General features: G+C 39.1%; 1 protein-coding gene across 7 annotated transcripts in view; it reads right to left on the bottom strand.

The window, feature by feature from the left end:
* svep1 (sushi, von Willebrand factor type A, EGF and pentraxin domain containing 1) overlaps positions 1 to 1,776 on the bottom strand; it is a 102,597-nt gene extending 100,821 nt beyond the window's left edge. For 5 of the 7 annotated variants that reach the window (XM_086198119.1, XM_086198117.1, XM_086198118.1 and 2 more), the window contains exons 1-3: positions 1,639 to 1,776; positions 558 to 705; positions 427 to 473 (exon numbers count right to left, since the gene is read on the bottom strand). The gene's annotated coding sequence lies outside the window, so the exon portion shown is untranslated. The remainder of the gene's footprint in view (positions 1 to 426; positions 474 to 557; positions 706 to 1,638) is intronic. The other 2 variants (XM_086198114.1, XM_086198116.1) reach the window with 1 other exon arrangement.
* Between the last annotated feature and the right edge of the window lie 13,076 nt (positions 1,777 to 14,852).

Below are 14,852 nucleotides of genomic sequence, written 5' to 3'. Positions count from 1 at the left end.
CTCACTCACTCACACTCTCAAACACACACACACACACACACACACACACACACCTGACCACTGGCTGGATGGCTTAAACACATGATGTCCAAGTCATTTCCACTTTTCCTTCACTTCTTTTGTGATAACCAAATGTTAAAGAAGAAATTAAAAGAATGCAGATCACTTCATTTAAGCTTTGCGTCTGTAGCTACGGAGAACAAAATAATAAATTAAATACATTTACATCGTGAAAAAGTTTTTTCACCCCTGTATTTTTACATCTATTCATCTTTTGCCATTTCTTGTCCTCCACGCATATCTTCACAAAGTTAGCAATTTCCACCTCACTCCACAGAAAAGATCTGTCACCACTTGTCTAATAAAAGAATACGGCTTTTAACATATGGCACACTTAAATAAGCTTAACTCGTAACACACACTCACTCCGTCTCCCCCACACGCTACTGCTTCTCCTCCTCCTCATTCGTCTCCTGTAAAAGCAAAAAAAAGAGATGAAGTGCAACATTGTTTACTTTAAGGTCTGAGTCATTCATTGCCTCTCTGACCCCGCTCACCTGAGCATAACCTCCTGATACAGTAGCTGCACTGACATCACATTCATCTTCTTTTTAGGGTTATTTAAAGCACACATCTCAGCAGGAGGACACACTTTCAGACACATTCTTGCACCGTCGTTTCATCCAGGTCAAATATTTATTTATTCTTTTTTTTTTTTGAGAGCACAGAAGAAGAAAAAAAAGGTGCGTTAGGCTCCTGCAGGTTAGTTATGGCTACAAAGTCTTTTTTTTTTAATTATTAGTTCAGAAAAGTAGTTGAAAGCAGCTATTTTACATGTTTTTGTAGAGTAGAAACAGGTGTAACTGATTAAATTAATTATTTCTCCAGTTTCTTATATTTATTCCAGTGAGCTAACAAGGCCCCGAAACAGCTAAATGGAACGCAGCCCTGTGACTGATCGCACCTGCGTGTGAACCGGACCAACGGCTGCCGAAGAAAGCAGCTAATTTTTTGGTTAGCTGACAGAAGATAACTCGTCAGTTTTGATTATTGATCTGCTTTTTAAAGAAGTTGCTCAAACACACACACACACAGACCAAAAATTTCCTGTTTCACCTTATCTAATTAGATAATTAATTTATATGGAGGTAAACATCCGAGTTAGCTTCATAGCGAGAGCTCGTGACGTCTATTCGAAGTTGTTTTTTTTGGGGGGGGGGTGTTGCTTTTCCTTATTTTAACATTATTATTTGCACTAATGGTTCAAAACTCGGCTTTATTATTTATCAGGACACATGTAGAGAGCATTTCTTACAGTTAAGAAAGGTAAAGTGTAATAAAAACTAACTTTTAACACTTTGAGATGTTGCTTTGGTAGCCTAGCATGTCCCTCTGCAACCAAAATCTCGGAAAATAGAATACACCATGTTATAAAAAGCCTCCTCTTGTTGCCTACATTTTTTTTTCAAAAGCTGTCCAAGACATTTATTTGTGAATGAGCTGACGAAGAAAATGAGCTAAGCCTTCTTTACAAGTAAATTAATTACACTAAATGAGTTGCTTTCTAGTTGTAGTGTTAATTGAGCCTGTTTTCCTCATTTCTTAGCTTTTAACAACCAAAACAACTTTCACACTCACCTCATTCAGCTCTTGTTAAACTACCAAGAACCGTGAATGAAACCAGTGTCGTTCGGTACTTTTTATACACGTCAATTAACCGCGGAAAAAAAAGTAAGAGATGACAATTTTAGCACCCTAAACGACGCTGAAGCGGAATCCTTGATGTGGCTGTATTGCACTGCCCCCTGCTGGCGGCTCCACCTCAGTACATCGTGGTCGTTCAGAGGCTGTATCGACCCAATATGGCCACTAGGTGGAGCAGCCTGAAAGGGGATTCGAATAAATAGTGCCGTATATGAAGGAAAATGTGTTTAACTGTTCACACGTTAATGTGAATTAGATGTTCTTCCCTTTTTAGTGTTTTGTAGTAACAGTAGTAGTTGTTGGGATACTTCTGTCATTGAGATTTATTTTTAGATCATTTAATCAGTTGGTTTTAAAAGCAGGAATATTACGATGAAAAGAAAACCCCGATTTTTTTAGTTTAATCAGCTGAATTGTAAGAAGCTACACTTGACAGCTATTGTTGACAACAACAACAATAATGATAACAACAACAATCTTAATGATAGTAATAATAGAAATGATAGATATAAAGAATATGGGCGCTGCACGGTGGTGCAGTGGTCAGCACTGTCACCTCACAGCAAGAAGGTTCTGGGTTCCAGCACAGGATCTTTCTGTGTGGAGTCTGCACGTTCTCCCTGTTCCTGCGTGGGTTCTCTCTGGTACTCCAGCTTCCTCCCACAGTCCAAAGACATCAAGAGGGGACGAGGCTGATTGATTCTCTAAATTGACCGTAGGTGTGACTGTGAGTGTGAATGGTTGTCTGTCTCTATGTGTTGGTCCTGTGATGGACTGGTGACCTGTCCAGGGTGAGCCCGCCTCTTGCCCAAAGGGATAGGCTCCACACACACACACACACACCCTCCCCGTGACCCTTAACAAGATAAGCAGTATAGAAATATGAATGGATGGAATAAAGAAGATGGTATTTAAGAAGGTATTTAAAGATGTGAATGTACTTTCCAACCCTGGCTTTAATGCAATCAAACTGATCATTCTGCTGTGATACTTCCTCATCTTACACATAGTTTACATATTTCAATAAATCAATCATTTAAATGGAAAAAAAAACCTACAGAAAATGAAGCAAAACTGCAGTAAAGCAGCACATTTTAAAATGTTGGATACAACATTTGTTGAAATGTTTCAGCTTAAACCACAAATGTGACGAGAGAGTTGTTTGATGCACAACGCTGATTATTAGCAGAGAGTAACGACAAAGAAACACCTTAACTTGCCCTTGAAACTCATCCAGTTTGTGACAGGAACGACTCAAAGCAGCTACAGCCAATATCTTTAACACAAGGTTTTATGTTTGTTATGTTAATAGTGACATTGTAACATGGATGTATCCCCCGGTGAGTTTCCACCAAAGGAGGAAGTCAGACCGGTTGCACGTGGCGTGGTCACGTCAGCTGAAATCACACCCTCCTACAGTTTGAACTTCTACAAACCAACTCAGGTGCCGTCTAAGGTATGGAAGCAAAACAGATTTCCTAAAAAGGACAAAAATGACAGCAACAGAAAAATAGATGTTATTAAAAAAAAAATCAAGTTGAATCAAAAATCCATTATTAGAATCCATATATTCAATTTGAGATGCTGTTATGTGTCTCTAAACATGAAATCTTGTGACAAGCGCCAACAAATACATTTGGTAATTTAGCTGATACATAGTAATTAACTAGTAATTAATGTGTTATTCATACCTTTCTCATGCTTGTGTCCTCATTCTTATTGTATCTATTTTGTGTATATTTTTGTGTTTACGCGCTTTCATTGTTACATTTATATCCATATGCATATGTTTTGAGTGTTTTACTTGATGAGTTCTTTGTTTCCACTATCCGACCAGGAACCTGGCATCGTTCTAATCAGTCTAATTTGGGGGCGGAATCACATAATGTTGGACCCAGTTTCGCGTCTGTGTGTTAATAAGCGTAACACCTGAATGAATGAAGTCGATTCTCTGTCACCCAGGTGTTAGAATGTTCTAGAGACAACGCGGGCTAAAATGTTAGCTGCTTGTGAATTGGTAATTGGGTCAGGGGGACAACAGATAGCAACTCTGACCGAAAGCCCCATTGATTATTGATTGACCAGAAGTGTTGTTCGTGTATTTTGACTCTGTGCTTGAGACATAAATCAACCAAGACAACAAGCTTATGTGTGTGTGCTCCTGTGTCCAGAATGTTAATGAAGGTGTGTATGAATTGATTTGTTTGTGTGTGTGTGGGTGTGTGTGCGCACGCTCGTGAATGTTTAGCTTTGACTATTTATAACCCGGCCTGCACTCACACGCGGCATCAATATTTCATACGTCCAACCAGCCTGCAAGAAAGTGACGTCCTTGAGGTGAATTTATGTCCCTTTACTGCACGACTTCAACCATCTATCACGTGATCAGGCCTATCGACAAATGAATAAATAATGCTACATTGTGATGCGTTCAAGTACCAGTTCCTCCTCCTCCAGCGTGTGATCTGTCATTTGGCCATCAAACCAAACTAGAAAGAAACGAATTAAAAAATGTAAACGTGCATGCTAACATGCTGTTTAACCTTTAATGAGGCCTCTTGTTTGCACTCACACACACACACACACACACACACACACACACACACACACACACACACACACACACACACATGCACACCTGGGAGGTAACTGAAGTGACTATGAGGCTTGCAAATGCCACTTTAGAGCGATTTGCCTTCATACAAATGCGCGCAAAAAATGCATGCAGTAACAGAACGTTAGAGGCCTTATGGAAGTGTTGTCGTGGGAAAAGTCCACAAAGAAGAACGGTGCCACATTCTACACCTGAGCCACATCGAAAGATCCTATAGCATACACACACACAAACACACACACACTCTCACACACACACACACACACACACACACACACACACACTCTCTCACACACACACACACACACACACACACACACACACACACACACACACACACAGTCAGTCAGTGCTGGCTCAAACCTTTCACCGTCTGCCCACAGAGCAGTAGGCAACTGTGAAATAGAGACCTTGAACATTTACTGCTTCTTCTCCTGCCATCCGGCGCCGAGGGAACGTAGGACCAGCGTCAAAACAAAGATGCTCTGTAGGGCCACCTGGTGTAATGGGTTCCCTCCCTCTGAAATTTGCAGAACAAGTTATATCACGTGACTTCAAAATATCTAGATTAAGGGAAAGGTTATGTCTTTTGGCTTAAAAATAGCTATGTTGAAGGAACAAGAAATATCTTGTGGCCTCAACATAACTAAATAAGGGGGACGAGTTCAGTTTCATGGCCTAAGAACATCTTGTTGCCTCAAAATAACTAAGTTAAGGAATAAATTACATCTTGTGAGATCAAAAGATCTAAATTAGGGGAACAAATTATGTCATGAGACCTCAAAATATCTAGAATAAGGGAACAAATTAGATATTGCAGCTTCACAGTAACACAGTTGAGGGAACAAGTCACATCTCAAGGGACTGAATTATCTAACTTTGGGGAACAAATTATATCACGTGACCTAAAATTATGTAGAATAAGGGAACAAATTATATATTGCAGCTTCACAGTAACACAGTTGAGGGAACAAGTTACATCTCAAGGGACTGAATTATCTAACTTTGGGGAACAAATTATATCACGTGACCTAAAATTATGTAGAATAAGGGAACAAATTATATATTGCAGCTTCACAGTAACACAGTTGAGGGAACAAGTTACATCTCAAGGGACTGAATTATCTAACTTTGGGGAACAAATTATATCACGTGACCTAAAATTATGTAGAATAAGGGAACAAATTATATATTGCAGCTTCACAGTAACACAGTTGAGGGAACAAGTTACATCTCAAGGGACTGAATTATCTAACTTTGGGGAACAAATTATATCACGTGACCTAAAATTATGTAGAATAAGGGAACAAATTATATATTGCGGCTTCACATTAACAAAGTTGAGGGAACAAGTTACATCTCAAGGGACTGAATTATCTAACTTTGGGGAACAAATTATATCGCATGACCTAAAAATATCTAGTCATATCTTGTGGCTTTAATATAACTATGTTGAGGGAACAAGCTGCATTTTTTTGAGTTCAAAATAACTAAAGTGAGGGAACATGAAATATCTTGCGGCTTCAGCATAACTAAGTAGAAGGGACATGCTCTGTCTCGTGGTTTTCAAATAACGTAGTAGAGGGAACAAGTGATATCTTGTGACCCTAAAATATCATACGTGAGGGAACAAGTCATATCTTGTGGGCTAAAAATAACTAAGCTAAAGGCACAGGCTATAACCTAGGGCCTGATTTTTTTCCTCTGTTCCCATAAACCAAGAAATATTCCCTTATTCCCTCTGTGGTCACTTCAGGGTGCTGTGTTGATCTGTTAATCTTCTTGCAGGTGTTTTTTTTTTTTTTTTGTTCCCTGATGGCTGATTGCAAAATGTGTCCTTTAAATAATGAGCTGGCGGCGCTAATATTAGCTCCATCAAAGGCATCATGACCAGGCCAAATCAGCAGACGTGGGCATGTCGGTTATAAATGAAACTTAGCCATTAATAATTCATTTTAATTGGAATGGAACCTGATTTGGTGGAAAACAGAGACAGCTGACATGTTTTTTTGTGGCTGACCGCCCTTTAAAAACAGTTCCCTCTCATGAGTTCTTTCTTCTTCTTTTTTTTCTTTCCTTCTTGCTGTCTTGTCGTTCAAAAGAGGGAGGAAAACCACTGCAGTTTATGAGATAATAGGAAGCAGGAGAAGGAGAAAGAGGGAAAAAAAAGGAATATGAGCGCTAAGGCAGAGAAAAAGTGGAGGAAGGGATGAATGAGAGAGAGAGAGAGAGAAAGAGGGTGAGAGAGTAAGATGAGGAGATCCTGTCTTGAGGCAGTGTGAACTGGATTCAGCCAGACTCCCATGAAAACAGCACCGCCGTCTGACAGTCGGGGAGGGGCTGGAGGGAGATGGGGGGGGGGGGGGGGGGGCAAGCGTGCACAGTAACAGTCACGAAAGAAGAGGATACACATTTTAAAAAAAACAAACAAACAAAAAAAACATTGTTCATTTGTATAAGTCATTCTAGATCTAGAACAAGACAAACCCAGTTCTGTGCGGTTGCCAACTCAGCGGATCAGAGATTAAGTTCAAATCAAACCTATTCTTGACCCCAGAACTGCGGGCTGCAGGTGATTTTGGAGGGTTAGCAAAGAAAATGAAAGAATTTTTTTTTGGGGGGGGGGGGGTAGGGGTGGGGAGTGGGCTTGGAATCTGTTTCACAGTTTTGTTTTCCCCAGAATTATGTTGATAACAGTTTCACATATTAAATATGAGTGTATAGTATTTCTACAGCAATACCAGATATCTGGGTGAACAATTGAGTAAGTCTGGGCTGTCGTTGGGGGGTGTAACTCTGTAGAAGACCAGCGGGAACACAAACAGGCAAGTTCAAACAAGTTTCAGCACAAAAACATCCTCAAGGATGTTAGATATCATGAGCATAGATGGTGTGCTTATACATTTATTTATTTATAGAGGAAGAGCTGCTGCTTTATTTATAACAAGTGGTTGAATTCATGTGACGGGAATTTCCAGAGTAAGCATTCAAATATAGCATAGCATATATAGCGTATAGCACATGAAGAAGCTACATCACCATAAACAGTAAGACACCAAAAGCGCTAACGTATTTTTGAAGTTAGCATCTCCTCAGGTTCTGTCCACAAAAAGCTAAAGGGATTAATACAATGGATTATTGCCAAAAAATAAAGTTTGTGGTGAACAAAAGTTTTATGAGCCTTTGAGACTCAGCAATATAATATTCATGAATAAACATCACTTTTATGAATTTTGAAGCGTTAAATGCAATAGTTTGAAGAACAAAGCTAACGTTATGCTTTGCGCTATCTACCACAACTAGCTTCCGCTAGTCATGTTTTCCATGTAGCCTCATGTTAGCAACTGCTGTCAAATTCTACTTTTAAATTCATGAGTGCGGTCTTGATAGACTGTGTTTTGTTACGTAGAATTAAATATCTTACACTAGTGGGAGCCACAAAGCTTATTTCAGATATTTACGATGCTAATTATACAGCGCTAAATCCAGGCTTTAGGACTCATCCCTGCTGCACTCTATTCACCACCATCTTTATAAATGAGTAGGAATGATAGAACTGAATGTCTCCCGTGTTGTCAGAAGGCAGAGTTTGCTTGTAATTTTATTTTTGAGTTATTGTCACTCTGCTTAGCATGCTTTGTGACCTTTAATCCAGTATGTTTTTACTTCAAAAGTTGTATTTGCATGTATTTCCTGTGTGATGAAATATGACTTTTTCTAACCAAATAAGTGACTCTGAAGTACTTAAGTTAACTGGAAAAAAAAATGCATATAAACTCTTAAAACTCAGCAGCTAATAAAAGGAACTATAGATTCATTCTTAATGGTTAGAGTCCATTCTTAAAATCTGTTTTACCTTTGATTTAGGCAATAACTTTGCTGACTACTGTGAAACATTCTCAAGTACATATATTAATTTTCAAGGGTTCCCAAAATATGGGCCAAGATCCCCTCCAGGGTCACCAGTTGATTTGAAGAAAACTTGAAAAAGATTAGCCCATTTTAGCCACACTTGTCTCAGCAGATAGGAAACGGGGGATATATTTACACTTTGACGTGAGGGTACATGTGCAACATTTGTAATCTTCTACCACCTGGAGGGGTGGGGTGGGGTCATGAGTCTGCGGGACCTAATGTTGCCCTGCTTAATTTAGACATAGACTCTTATTTTATGTTCCTGTCGCAGCATGCATGTGAAGGAGTGAATAAAACTTTATTCCACTTCAAAACATTTTAGCAAAAACCAAACCATGCCACTCTGAGCCAACTATTCAAATATACCTTTAAGTGGTCACGGGCGATTATCTCTTTATCAGTCGCGGACACGTGGTGATTACATCGTTTTAAGTCGACTGTGACAGCTTGTGGGGGAAAAAAAAACAAAAAAACGACTCCTACTGTGGTGTTTCTGGTCACTCTCCTTTTTAGCTCTGTTTTTGGTCTCCTCCACCATCAGAGGGAACCAGCGGGGTCTTTTGCTAATTCAAAGTTGCTAACTTTATTGGTCGATTCTCACTCAAAAAGGTTGAATTTTTTGAAGATTTAATCAATGTTTCAGTATAGAGAAACAACCATAGACAGTGATTATTGATTAAATCCTAAGAAAAGTCAACATTTTTCGACTTGATGTGTACTCAGTCAATGTTCTGTTGCACAGGATGAAAGATGGAATAAAGTGCATTAAGATAACAAAACTTGAAACTTTCATTTGCTATCAGAGCGCTGTAACAAAAAAATACTCTAATATGAACCAACTGTTAAAATATGATAATACAAAAGAGTTAAAAACTAGCTAGTTGCTAACTTTAGCCCAAAAGTCAACCTGGGGATTTTTTCTTGTCTTTAAGATTTATTTCATACTCTTTTATCTTTATCAGAAAAAATTTAAACCAGAGAGAAAGTTGATTAAATTTTTTTTTAAGCATCACTATTGCCATTGTTTTACATTACGATTTTACATAAAGTACATAATGTTATCATTTCATACATTGATTTAATATTGAATTGGAGATTCATTGGAGTTGTGTACCAGTCAAAAACGCTGAATTCTTTAAAATTTTAATCAAGTCAGTGGAAAGAAACTATATCTAAATGTAAATGTAAGAATGAACAATTCTAATGCAATTTTGAAAAATGACTCTATCTTGATTTAATATTAATTGGGCTTTAATTTTCAACCTAACGACATAATGTCATGTAGACATTAAATAAAAATACGACAGTGTGTCACTGACTTTCTGTTCAGTCCGAGATGTTTTTGTGGATCTCAGCATGTGTTTTTGAACACATTGTCCAAAGAACTCATATGTTTCTGGGGACACAGTAAACACATGGCTCGAATTACCATCTCCACTCCCCTGCTCACACGCCCCCTTGCTCGCTTCTCCCCTTCTAGCTCTTCATTCTCTTCCCCCTCTTTCTCTCCACATCATCTGTTCATCCGTCCGATTCTCACTGTAAATTCACACATTCCTCATGAACCTCTTTACTTTCCAGACATTTCCCTCTATCTGACCTCTCTCTATCTCTATCCCTCTCTTTCTCTCTCTCTCTCTCTCTCTCTCACACACATACACACACGCGCGCATCTGTTTTTCCTCTCTGTTTCTAGCGTCTCGCTCAGTTGTGCAACCAACATTCCCTGTAACCCCGTGTCATGTTTCTGTAAATAAGTATTTGTAGGTATGAATAAAGAGTCACATTACCGAACTCCATGTCTCTGAATGAACATGTGTTCCGACTGGAAGACATGGAGACTTCTAGGAAAACAATGGGCAGAGACAGCTTGCACTGGCATCATCGCTGGGTTCTTGACATGCTGTTTACATGCTAAATAACAACCTAATTTGAGTGCGAACCAACTTGAATATCCATGTCAGAATTTATTCCACGTCTGCTAATGTCGCAGCACAGAGGGACGTTAAGAGTCAACGAGCGCCGTTTTAATTTGATTATTTGTTCCCTGTTCCGAGATGACACTATGTTCCCTGTGATTTTGTTCTTCTTCTTCTTGTTTGACATCATGGTTCCCCCTTCTCCCCCTCTTCCTCTTCTCCTTTGTCCTCTCTTAGTGAAGCTGGTTTTGGCTTCTGGTTGATGTGCTAGAAGCGCTGAACCTCCTTCGTTCACCTGCTTAATCTACAATCTGCCATGTGAGAACCTGAACAACCTCACACAGGTAAACAATAGCATTGTGTGTAGCACAGAGAAAATCAATCAACATGGCCGAGTTAAAGCAACACGCCTTGTCTTCGGGCAATGTGATTCTTTGCTACCACAATAGATACCATTCTGTCCTCTGTGTGTGCATTAGAGACCCACCAGGACTGGCTGATGTCTTGTTAGCTAAGCATAATGAGTGGTAGTGGATGGTAAGTGTTAGCATACCTCAGTCAAAAGTCATTAATAAGTGGATTTTTGCATAATGAAGTTTTTAAATAACATTCACAAAGAAATAACAACTTAAAATGACATGATATGTCATTTAGCCAGAACTACTTTCCTGACTCAAGTGATTTTAACTGTAGCAGCTCAACAAAACAAAACATTTGCGATAACTACAAAAGTAACTGCAACTATTAATCATGTCAGACATTGTCCAAGAGGATGAGGAGTATTTTTTTTTCCTCATGGCAAACAGACTTCTGCTGGACTTCTGCTAACACTTCCCATCCACTACTATTCTTTGTGCTAAGCTAACTAGTGGTCAGCTGGTCTCTGCAGGTGAGAGGAGTATTTATCTTCTTGTCTGGCTCTAGAGTCAATGGCAAATATGTAAAGTTCCCAAAACCTTGATGTGGTCCTCTCAAATGAAAACAGAGGAAGAGAGACAAGCTGAATTAGTAAAAAAATAAATAAATAAATAAGCGTCTACTAATAATCTCATTATGTCAAAACCACTATAGAATAAGAAGAGCTTCTTTTATCAGTTTGGGATGAATAAATGACATTTTCAGCTGAACAAACAATAACGTTTTCCCCGACACCCCATTTCCCTGACTTCATAATTGCGATGGACGTGATGAAGCAGCCCACTGAGCAGCAGAGCTGGTCTCGGCCTATTAGTGACATGGCTCTGGTCCAGGTTCTGCGTTCACTTCAACATAATTCTTCTTTCTCTGCAAGAATGCGGCAGGGTTTGGTAGTTGGATTTACCCAGCAGAAACTATCCTCTTTCATCTCAATTCTGATTAGTTCCCGGCTACATCCGAGCAGAATGAGAGGCAGGCAGAAAATATTTTGTTTTAATGAATACTGATCTGAAGGGACCTTTTGTCTCAAGCACACTCCTAAACTTGACGAAGTCAAGATACACAGAAATGTCTAATGATCTGCATCTCAATTTAATAGGTCCATAAAGGCATTTCTTGACGGAATTTCAAAAAAATTGTTGTTGTTGTGCACTACAGTTTTTGACATTGAGTAGTTGCGTCGTTTGATGTACTCATTTCAAAACAGTCTTCTGACAAGATATGTGATCTACTTTTCAAGATTATACATTTTTCAACATTTTTAACATTTAGTAAAAAGTAGAGTTAAATTTAAAAAAAAGAAGAGAAGCCTTAAGCGAATAGTTTTGGGGAAAAAAAATGACTTTCTGGTTAAAAAAAATCAATGAAGCTGGAGCCATCAGCTAGCTTAGCATATACATGGCTAAAAAAAGCTAGCATGGCTAACATTGTCTGCAAGAACTGATACAGCTGAGTGAACTAAACTGGAAATTGTATTGTATGATTAATTTCGTAAACTAAAAAAATAACAGTGTGGTACTTTGTACTTGTCATTTTATACTTAACGAAATGGTGCTGTTCATTGGTTGAGACCTAACTGATGTTTTCTGGCAACCTGGCAGTGACAAACAGACTTATTGATCATGTAAAGCCAACCCAGAGAGACCGTTCTACAAAAATCATCTCTCTATTGCTAATCTCTCTCTTAAAGCAAGCTTGGCTACAATGACAGTTCTTAAATCTGTGTCTTGTTGTTATGGTCTGGTCTGCATTAGTGATCTGCATCTCTTTACCTGGCAGGAACTGCTACCATTACTGTCATGTTTGCATGTCATTGTTCCAGTTTTCCAGCCACTGAGCAGCAAACAACCTGGAACAGCAGAGTTACTCATTAACAGGCTTATCTGGAGAATCTCCAGGCCTTTCACTACCCAATCTGTCACCTGCAGGCCAGGTGAGGCGGCAGCTAATGCATGTGTGTGTGTGTGATTGTGTGCGTGTGTGTGAGTGTGTGTGTGTGTGTGTGTATGTGTGCGTGCATGCGTGCGTGCATGCGTGCGTGTGTCTGTGTATGCGTGTGCATGGGCTACAGAAAATTACGTCAGTTACATGTGATAAAAAGGTGGAATGTGTGTGAGAAGTGAGGATTGGAAGAGGGGCTGCTGAGGTTTATCTGATGATTACGTCTGTCTTAGAACTTGAATTAAATATTCATCCACGTAGTTAATAGGTCATCTACGGGTTTCAGATTGTATTGGGAGAATTCAGAGCTCAGATACAAGTCAAAGGTCAAAGTTTTTCATCTCCATAGCCAAAAAAATTCACATTTTATGAGCTCCAACAGAAAGTTGGAAGCATTCTGGAGCAATTGTGTGTGGAAGTATTGTTTGTGTGCTATGTACAGCTCTGCACTATCAGAGAAAAGGCCCAGGTCAGCTTTACCACATCGATAAGATCCCCAAAACAGCTGACTCAGGACATACCTCTGAAGTTCAGACCAGACCGCCACTCCTCCTCCGTCTCCTGCTCTTCCCCTTCCTCATTTGCGTCTCTCAGAAGTTTCTTGACTAATGTAGCGCCGTGATTGAATCTGCACCCTTTCTTTCGTTGCAAAGGAATCCAGTATCAGGGTGATTAATGAATTTGGGATTTGTATTCCAGCAGTAAATGAAACAATGGGCTAAAGTGCTGACTTAAGGTGCCAAAATCAGCAGGGGATTGTTCTAGATTGGCCAAATCAGTCACCTGACCTCAATCAGCTGATCAAGTACTCTCTGTAGACAAGAGTGCTGCAAAAAAAAATAAAAAAAAATGTGATGACAAAATGGGAAGATAGCTGCGGCGCAGTGCTTTCACTGAGGAAATGAGGACCCATGATGAACCCATATTTAAAGACGTGAGGACATATGATATGTTGATACTTTTTGGAGAAAATATCTTATTTTTTATGTATTTCTTTATTTATGTACATTTATTTGACCCAGAATTACAGCCCATTTGATCATAATCTATGGGGAGGTAACAATTTTTCTGCTACAAAAACGTCTTTGGTTTATTCCCCAACTCTTATTTTTAACCTTTATTCTTAATTATTGCAAATTGTTTATCTTATTCACATTTGCTTGCGTGGAGAGCATAAAATTGTTAAATGATCAAAGTCACTCAACAAATTTAAAAAGTATTTGCAGACCAGAGTTGAGAAAATTGTCATCTTAAATCTGTGTCGTTGTTGGCTGACCACAAATGATTTGCAAACAAATATGATTATTTTATTCACATGTTCATTTACTTGTTGTCCATTTTTGAATTCTTTCAGCTTTTATCTATTATAGCACATTAAAAACTGCTGCAAATATTACATCTTTTTTTTTTTCCAGGACAAAATCACAGATAAGATGTAGAAAATTTGACATATAAATCGCTGTATCGTCAGCGTATCAAGTAATGCGATAGGAGCGAGCTGGCCTTATCAGGACATCAGACAGAAAAACAACAACAACAATCCCTTCATTGTTGATCTGATAAAAATACTCTCAAATTAAAGCTACAAGTCAGCTCTTTAACCTCGGGCCTTTCTTCATTTCAAATCTGATGTCTTTGATTACAGAGAAGCCACAGAGGAAGAATGCATCACTACCCCTGCTCATGTCTTTCTATGACACTATTTGATATGATTTATGTTTTGGTTCTACCCTCCCTCTCTGACTCCGTCTTGTCTCCAGGGTTGGAGCTTGTCCCCCCGAAGCTTTATCTCTTTGCTCAAACGGTCGAATAAGCTGATCAAACACACACGTGCACAAACACGGACACACACACACACGCATATGCCTTCACCCAGCCACCCTCAATAAAACACAATCATTGATGGGAATATCTGGAGACTCTGCATATGGACCCCCCCTTCCTTTAACGTGTTAAGTGCTCGCACGTCATGTGACGCGGTGGAACACTGGGAACTACAGCTACAGCTTTTAAATCCAAAGGTATTTGCTGCAAATTAGCTTCCTAACGAGAGCCCCACAAGCGCCCTCTCCATCTGCTGCAGAAGGGAGAGTAAAACATGAGAGCTGGAGACATCTGACATCAGAATGACATCACGCCGAATCCTATTGAAGGTTGTTTCAAGGTTACAATAAGGGTGAAGTCGCCAGTTTCATGTTTGTAAATGGGAGATTTAAGCAACGTGTAGGAGTTAACTCTCAACAATTAACACATGCAAATATGTAAAAGTCTGATTTGACATAAATAAAACATGAATTAATCTACGAATGAAAGGAATGGCAACTATAAGGGGACTTCTCTAA

Source organism: Aulostomus chinensis, chromosome 24 (assembly GCF_037954235.1).
Source record: "Aulostomus chinensis isolate RoL2024-O1b breed Wild chromosome 24, RoL_Achi_v1.0, whole genome shotgun sequence".
Lineage (NCBI taxonomy): Eukaryota > Metazoa > Chordata > Actinopteri > Syngnathiformes > Aulostomidae > Aulostomus > Aulostomus chinensis.
The sequence above is the reverse complement of the archived record's forward strand: the minus strand, read 5'-3'. Positions and strand labels throughout refer to the sequence as shown.